The sequence below is a fragment of the Melospiza melodia genome, chromosome 2, assembly GCF_035770615.1.
Source record: "Melospiza melodia melodia isolate bMelMel2 chromosome 2, bMelMel2.pri, whole genome shotgun sequence".
NCBI lineage: Eukaryota > Metazoa > Chordata > Aves > Passeriformes > Passerellidae > Melospiza > Melospiza melodia.
Window position 1 is genome coordinate 11712651 of NC_086195.1, and position 8850 is coordinate 11721500.

Consider the following 8850-nt stretch of genomic DNA (forward strand, 5'->3'; position numbering starts at 1 on the left):
GCTGCACTACCTTGCAGCTACTGATTCACTGCAGTAGAAATGATAGATTGTTCTACAGGAGGAAGAGAAAGGAGAAAAAACATTATGAAACCCACGAGTACTTAAAACAGTGGATGTGCTCCACCTACTGTCCATTGGCAATGGAGTGAGCCGGGATGAGAGGCGGCTTCCTCGCCGAGAGCTTCATGCTGCTGTCCTCTCGATTTTACACTTGGAAGGGAGCCAGGGGAAAGAAGAAAGGAAAAATGGATGCGAAGAAAGGAGAGTGAGAAAACATCAGAGCTGCATGGCAGGAGAAAAAGAAAGAAAAGAAGACACAGCACTTTCGATTTAAAAAAGAGATGCTTCAAGCATATGTAAGCTTGCAGCAAGCTTGGCCATGTAAAGTCATTTTGATTTGTTTCAAAGCTCCCAAAAAAGGACAGTTCTGTGAATGCTACGTGCTATTTCTGATCAATGACAATGGGGTTTATACCCAAGCCTACCAAGGTCAGATTCCCTTTGGCTGCTGACGCCTTCATCTCCAAGGTTTTGGGATTGGGCAGGGCAGAGGGACAAACTTCCCAGGGATCCTGCTTCCCCTGTGTCTCCTGCACCCCCTCTCCCAATAACCAGAGCTGCTCCTGTCACTGCAGGCCCTCAGATAGGTAATAATTAGCATTGACTCTATGATTCTAGAAGGCTGATCAATCACTTTATTACACAACATCTATTAAGAAACTCATTGTCCTCCCAGACAGTTATGATACAGGTGGACCCCACTGGTCCTTCAATCCAAACACCATCACCATTGGCCAATTAAGAAACCATCCTTTGGTAAACAAATCTCCATAACACATTTCACATGTTCACAGCAACAGGTGCAGCAAGTGAAGATAAGAATTATCATCCTTTTCTCTGACCTTCTCACAGAACAAAGCCTGGGAAAGTTGTGCCTTGCTCTCTCCTGCCACAGCTCCTACTGCCACTGCAATGTGGAATGGACAGACATTTGCCCCTTGTCCCTTTTATAAACAACTAAACCTTGCTCCTATTAATCTCCTTCCCTGGCCTAGGACTCTTTTTCCATTCAGATCAGTGTTGCCTGTGAGCAGCTGCTGTGTACACAGGGTGTATCTCACCTCATGGGATCTTCAGTCCCTAAAATGTCTCCTGTGAAAGAGAGGAGCAGGGACACAAAGCAAACTGAAGGTAACACATTCAGGAGTACTCAGTGTCACAGTCTACATGACAGCTTAAAAGTAGATATGTAGATATTTAAGTGTCATTAAGCTGATTGAAAATCCAATTCTCAATATTATCTTTTGGGGATTTTTTCAATGTGAGAGCTGGGTCTGGTGTTTTGTCACATCCAGGGTGAAACTGCTGTTCAGAGAGGGGCAGGGAGGAAAGAGGCACATCTTCTTGTGCCTCCATCAGCCAAAGGGTTTGTGCACAGAACACAGTCAGGGGAGGAGAGAAAAGGTAAACTGCAAACATTACTCAAAATCCAAAAGGAAAAACTATTTGCAAAACAGGACTTATGAAATGCTCTGAGGTGTGAAAGGGATAGTTTACTCAGTGCTTGTTCTCTCATAAGAAAAAAACAAAACACACTGAACTTTTAGAAGCTCTGTCCTGAAGAATATTTGTGTGTGTGTCGAAATTCATATATCTTTACATACATATAGTACATGCATACACTCATACATATGTACACACATAAATATACAGGAGTCAGGGAGATCACTTCTGCCCAGATCTATTTTTTAAGGTGTTTAAGCACACAGCTGTGTTGCACATAGTCAGGTATCCCTGCCCTTACACTGTCCAGTTGCACATTCCCTCTGCTATTGTGTCATGCTAATGAGAATACATGGCCCTGGGCTTTCTCTTTCTCTGCCCAACAACTTTGAGCATGGCTGGAGTGAGCACAGGTCCATCTATATCCAGCCATATAGACCTGTCTGAAGCTGTGCAGATCCCTGCTGTCCTTGAAAATCTCGTGCAAAGCCATTGCCCAAGACAGTGCAGTGTGTTTGTGACAAAGCAGTAACTAGCCATAGGTTAATGCAATAACACTATCATTTAATATCTCACAGGACATCATCTGAGTGTATTTCAGACCTGTCCTGAATGCAGATATTACCAGTGGGTTGTAATTTTTCTGGGCCTTTGTCTGCAGCTGCTTCTCTCTATTATTCTGAAAAAAATTGCAGAAATTCATAAAAGCCATGGAAGACCGGTAGGCTTATGAAGTGCACTCCTGTTACCATTTCCTTGTCCTCGTTATTAATCCACTCTACTTTTTCATCATGCCGTATCAGGTCTGTCTCCTACCGAAAAGAAGATGCTTCCTTTTTCACTTTGCAGTGATATGAGCCTTTAATTCAGCCCTGTCTGCTGGCTTTGACAGAGATGCACTAATTTGTAGTCAGATTGAGGGTATGACACTGTTCAAGTGCATGCAAAATATGAAGGATACAAGAGAAAGAAGGAGAAGGGAAGAGGGGAAGAGACAGAGAAAGACTGCATGTGCAAAGTCACTATTTGTGATGTGACATTCAGCTCCATGCACAAAGGAGCACAGAGGGGCCCAGGGAAAGAGACTTGCTTGGGAAAGCACCAAACTTCCAGCCAAAAAACTGCTCTGCTATACCTCAGCCTGGTACCAAAAAAGGAAATAGGGAGGATAAAGAGATGACAAGGTCAGCTAGGGACTGACAGGAGAGGTACCAGGGACCAAGGGCACAGCTGAAGGCAGAGAGATGATGGAGAGGCAAGTGATGAAGCAAGGGAGGGATGTAAAACAATGAGGAGGGGGAAAGAATGAAAACTTCAAGGCAAAGGCAGGGGAAGAAAAGAGCAAGAATAGCACAGAGAGGAAGAGAAGGTGTCCTGACACCCTGTGGCACACCTGTGACAAGCTGGCCAGGAGCAAGTAGCTTGAGTGACCACTGTGTCTGATCGAGCGTGTGTGCTGTCAGGAGCTACTGAAAATGAAGCTGCCACAGTCCAAATTCATCTTTCCTCCTGTAATCCGAGTAAAATTACAGTTTCTGCTTTTCCTCTGGCACACTGTTCAGTTATAGCCTTCCTATCCTTCTTTATGGGGACTGGGGATAACCCATTCCCTGCTCTCCCCCAGGAGTCAGGCAGGTAGGAAGCCTAATAAAAGGTTATAATAATAAAAAGTGGCTATCCCAACCATTTCCAACATGCCTTTTACTTCAGAGGGATTATTCCCAGTGCATTTAGCTTTATTTTCTCCTCACTTTATTGAAGGTGCACTCTGTGGTGGCCTTTCTGTGTGACCAATCTCCAGGGCTCCAGGATATCTATTTTCTTTCAGCTCCTTTGAGAAGGGGAAATACCTCCCTGTTCTGCCACACATGTGGAATGGCTGGCTACATGTGAGTTACTACAGCAGCAGCAACACATGCTGTATTAAAACTGAAATCCAAGGGCACAGACATTGAGTATTATGAACTATTCATGAGTCTTTCTCAAGGCTTTGGTCCAAAACTGTGATCTTAGTTATTTGTCACAAAAAAAGGACCTCGGCAGAAATAGAATTCAAAGCTATTGATTGCAAACACTTTTATCTACAAAGTCAATACAAAACACTGAGAAACAGTGGCCTGACTTGTGTTACAGCTTCTTCTCTTTTTATTCCTTTCTGAAGAGGCTTCCCTAGGGATTACACCTTTATGGTGCAGAACTGTGTTTTCCAGGTGAGCTGAAGCAGGAGAGATTTGAGGTTTGACAATCTGTATCAAAGTCTTCCTCCAGTTTAGACAGCATGAGCAGAGCTTTGAAGGCTGTCAGCATCAGCCCAGCTCTGCTCCCATCCCACCAGCAGATGTTCAGAGAGGACAGAGGGGACACTGCTCAGGGTCTGAGCAGCCCAGACCCACGAGGGGCTGCTGAGTGCCCTGGATGCAGCTGAGGGCCGCTGGTAGGCACATGTGGACATGTATGTTGGGGTCTCTCGCTGGTCAGAGTGACCCCAAGAAGAGTTAGAAAGTCTCTTTTCCCAGCGCGGCACTTGAAGAAGGAGTCAGAGTTCTTCATTTCTCAGTCTCAAGGTTGTTTAATGTTCCTTATCTATAAAATTCTTTCTCCTGCACTGCCAAGGTCCGCTCAGCAAGACAGTCCAGGCATTCTCCCTGCCCCCAGGGTGGTGTTATGTCTTTATACTAAAAGCTACATGTATAATGTTTACAATCACTTTCCAATACCTATCACCTATGTAAGACAGTGAGCTTCTAGTCTAAACCAATCTAAAAGTGCCAACATCACAGCAGAAGATGGAGGCCAAGAAGAAGAAGCAGAAAGGCTGGACATGCCCAGATCCCTCCATCTTGTCCCCTGAATCTCCATTCTAAAAACCCAAAATCTACTTTTTCACATTGTGATAAATGCACTATCATTCTACTTAATTTGTCATGGCTTGAAGATCTTCTTCTAAGGTTGGTAACTTGCTCCACGGGTCATAATCAAAACCACAGGCATTTTGGGCTCTGTGCCAGGGTCTCTGAGACCGCTGGCCGGGGTCTTGGCTGCTCAGGACAGACAGAGGGAAGTTCTGGGTCCTGACAGATGTACAGACATACAACAGACCTCAGGGGACCTCCAGGCCCTGCACTCTGCCCAGTCCTTGGCTTGAGCCTTGTGCTCCCTCCATGAGGCAGATCCCCTCGTCCCTCCCTGGCTCCCAGAGCACTGGGTTTATTCTCTGAGCAGCCCAGCTTGATGCTCACTGGTGGCACAGGCTGACACACCCACACAATCCCCTCTGGGTCCCACTCCAGCTGCTGCCACCAAGAACTGCCCCCACACACACACAAAATAGGCAGAAATGGGTTTTAATGAGAAAACAAGGACAGACAGCACTGGCCAGGTGCAGAGCAGGGCCAGATAAGCAGTGACCAGCAACTTATGTACACAACTGTGATGGTGTTCACAGGGGTCTTAGGATGAGGGAAGAGATGAGGATCTGACTCCATGTTTCAAAGGCTTGATTTATTATTTTATGATATATATGCATTAAAACTATACTAAAAGAATAGAAGAAAGGATTTCATCAGAAGGCCAGCTAAGAATAGAAAAAGAAAGAATGATTACAAAGGCTTGTGGCTCCGGCTCTCTGTCCGAGCCAGCTCATTGTGATTGGCCATTAATTAGAAACAACCACATGAGACCAATCACGGATTCACCTGTTGCATTCCACAGCAGCAGATAACCATTGTTTTGTTCCTGAGGCCTCTCAGCTTCTCAGGAGGAAAAATCCTAAGGAAAGGTAAGGATTTTTCATAAAAGATGTCTGTGACACACAACCACCCTCTTTTAACCTTTATTCCTTATATTTTCCATGCTTGTTCCTCCCAAAAATGTCTTGATCCCTCTCCTTTCCCATTTTGCGTTCCTTCCCCACCCTGAAACATCCTGTAAGTCACACACAGTCCCAAGATGCTCTACCCTGCACCCCATAAAATCCCATCCCCATGTGATGGGGGGCAAGTCAAAGGCATCCAAGTTATTTATTTTACAAATAAAGTCCTCCATGGCTGTGGGGCTGGTCTGACACCTCCAGTGTCAGTGCTGGGAGGGGCAGGAGCAGGGCCATGTCCCCCTCCATGGATGAGGACACCAGTGCTTCCAGCACTGCCACATTGCTGTCCTTCATCCTGCATAACTAAACGTGCCCAGTTGCTCTGAAGTTCACATGAGATTTTAGAAATGTCACCAGCAATAAGCATACTGGTGCTCTAATGGAAGGAGGGATGTGTTGAGGTGAAGTGCCATCACTTCCAGAAGCTGCCATCACCTGCCACCAGCCTGTCCTGCAGGCACACACACAAAAATCTATTTTAGATTTCTAAAGCACAAGAGAGGGGATGAAAGGGGAGTGAGGAGAGAGAATTTAAGGCAGAGACAAGCTGGGAAGCAGGCTGGCCTCGATCTGCTGCTCACAGAAAGGAGGCAGAGGATGAGGACAGGGCAAAGAAAGGATGGTGAAACATTACAGGAGCAGAACAAATCTCCTGACAGGAGAACAACGTGGTCTGCAAGGCTAATTTTTCATCTGCAAATACATGGATACACGCAGTGAAGGAGAAGGTGGAAAATAAGAAAATGGAAAAAGAAATACATTTTAAATGAGCTGGTGCATCCAAATGTGAAAATGAGCCAGTGCAGAACTGAGAGGACCTGTGTCAAATAATCTGATTACACCAAAGTAAATTTTCCAGGATTTCAGAGACAGCTAGAAATGTACCTAAAGAGGCATAACTTATGAAAACCTCAGTGTGACTCTGCTTTGCTGAGTGTGAAGTGAAAAGTAACCTTTTTCTGTAAATCATTGTCTTGGTTCCAGCCAGGACAGGGTAATATTTGCAGTAGGCAGGAGGGAGATGGCTGGGCCCAGAGGTTATTCTACACCACCTAATGTAATTGCAGGGAGCAGGGGAAGGGAATGTATTCTGGAAACAAGGGGTTCCTTCTGCTAGAGTAAATGTGGTGGAGGAGCTGTCAGGTAACTCTAGTTCTGAGCAATCACATGTGAATCATTTCTCTATCCTGTGCACTTTGTTATTAATATGGGTCCCGTTACTGTTCTCTTGCTTAACCCATCGCTATTTTCATTAAATTGCTCTTACCTCAACCTGCTGTTTTCACCATTTGTGCCTCCAATTCTCTTCAGCCTGCCACAAAAGGAGGAGGGGAACTGAGGCTTGGAGAGCCTCAGTGGAAACACTAAATTGGGGGGTACCATTCCTAAACCACAACAGTCGTGTAGGTGGAAAATTTTCAGCAGGAGGTTCAATATTCTACCCACACTGCAGGGTTTGATAGAAATAGCTGTAGAAATGCTTCAGGTTGTGCAGCCAGGAGCTCTGCCACCAGTGAGCAGGGCAAGGTACCCTCCCCTGGCTCTGCTCCTCTTTCAGAACAGTGACTGGTGCAGGAAGGGGCAGGTGGCTTGCTGTGCCCTGCCTGCCTCTGCCACAGCACCACCAGTGAGGCACTGAGATAATTTTAATTACCAGCATGAAACACTTGCATGAGAATTGTGGAGTCTCAGGATGCTTGGGTCAGAAAGGACTTTCAATTACCAGCTAGTTCCAACCCCTCTGCCAGGGACAGGGATATCTTCAACCACATGAGGTTGCTCAAAGCCCCATCCAACCTGGCCTTGAAGACTTCCAGGGATGGAGCATTGCTCTCTGTGCTCTGAAACGTCACTTGGTTACCCACTTTAATCTTTGGCAGCTATTAAAATGAAGAGCTGGTAATTAACTGTTCTCTGCACTTCATAGCCTGGGTTCTAGCATTCAGGCTTTTCAATCAGTGACAGGAATTTTTTAGCTCTTTGCTTTTATTTTCATTCTTCCAGCTGTACTCTTGAAAATAATTCTCTCTCATCTTATCCTTCAGAGCTCACTAAAAAAAAAGAGAGAGGCTCAGCTTATGTCTGAGTAATTTTCATAACAGACTTTGAGAGGTAAAAAGAAAAGCATGATAGACTAGGAGATGATACTCCTGCTGAGAGAGAATTTAAGAGACCTATTAGAGAAATACTAACAGTTTTGTTACAAGAATACTACATTTTTAGGATAGACATTAAGAAGAGAAGTAGATGCTAAAGGATCTGCGTTAGAAATTTAGTGAAGTGAGTGCAAAAGAGCTTACATTTGTAGAGAGAGATACCACTAATTACAAGACTGATTTGTGTTAATTTCACCCCTGGAAGTGCAGAAAAAAAAAGTAAAAACGAGATGCCAGTGTTTATAGGCTGCAAAAAGTGTTTGTAACTAGGTAAAACTGTCTGAAGCCACTAAGATTGCACTAAAGGCTAATGGAAGGATAACGTTTTGTTTTTTTTTTAAGTAAGCAAAGAACCACAGTGCAATTCATCCTTAAAAACACTTCAGGAAATGCTACCATCATGGTTTCAATTCCCACATTTCATTTCTCCTGGTGAGCTGTTTGGAGCCACAGCCTCACTCAGTGTGATTTAAAGCCTCTCTCTGCTCAACAGAGTGTACACAGCTCTGCCTGTGCTGGCTCTTGGCACCACCATCCCTCCACAAGCCTGCCCCCAGCTGGAGCTGCACTCACTGTTTCTCTAACCCATACATTTACATGCCTTTTCTGGCAACTTTGGAAATTTCCCAGTGGCTTTAGGTCTTTTTCTTTGACTGGCTTTGTCATAAAACCTGTTTTTCGTGCTTGCCCTGGAATCAGCCCATCAGTTCACCTGCAGTCTGAAACAAGCATTGTCATTTTGTCTTTGGCAACTGCCACCTCAGTGGCCTGACACAGCTGACTCCTTTGGGTGCTTCTGGGAGCTCTAGAAATCACCTATGTATTTTGCCTCAATAATATCCCAGAAGTAAGTCCAGAGGTCTTGAAAATTAATGAAAGATTTTGAGAAGGATCATGGTCACCACCTTCATGGTTACGCAGATGCAAATACAGAAATGCCTTTGGTAGAAATAAGAGAGGCATATGGGATGACACTGGAAGGGTGTTAAGAGGTCTGGAGGGATAAAGCAATTTATGGAAGAAGTGAGGTTCAGGTTTAAACTGGAGAGGCTTTTGAAATAAAAATGGTGCTTGAGGAGAAGATAGGACTTACTGGAGAAGATTTCTTATGTGAGCATATAGCAGAATAATTAGCAGGATCAAGTGAAGGGGAAGATAATGAGATTGGATGGTGAGAAGTGCTGTTTCGTTGCTGTGATTGAAGGAGTCACTGTTACAGGAGGCTTTTGGCTATGGAAAAACCAGTCTTATAGATAAATTATTCCCCTCGTCCCCAGCACAAAGACATGCTAATATGATTTTGTGTTTCAACAGTGTTCT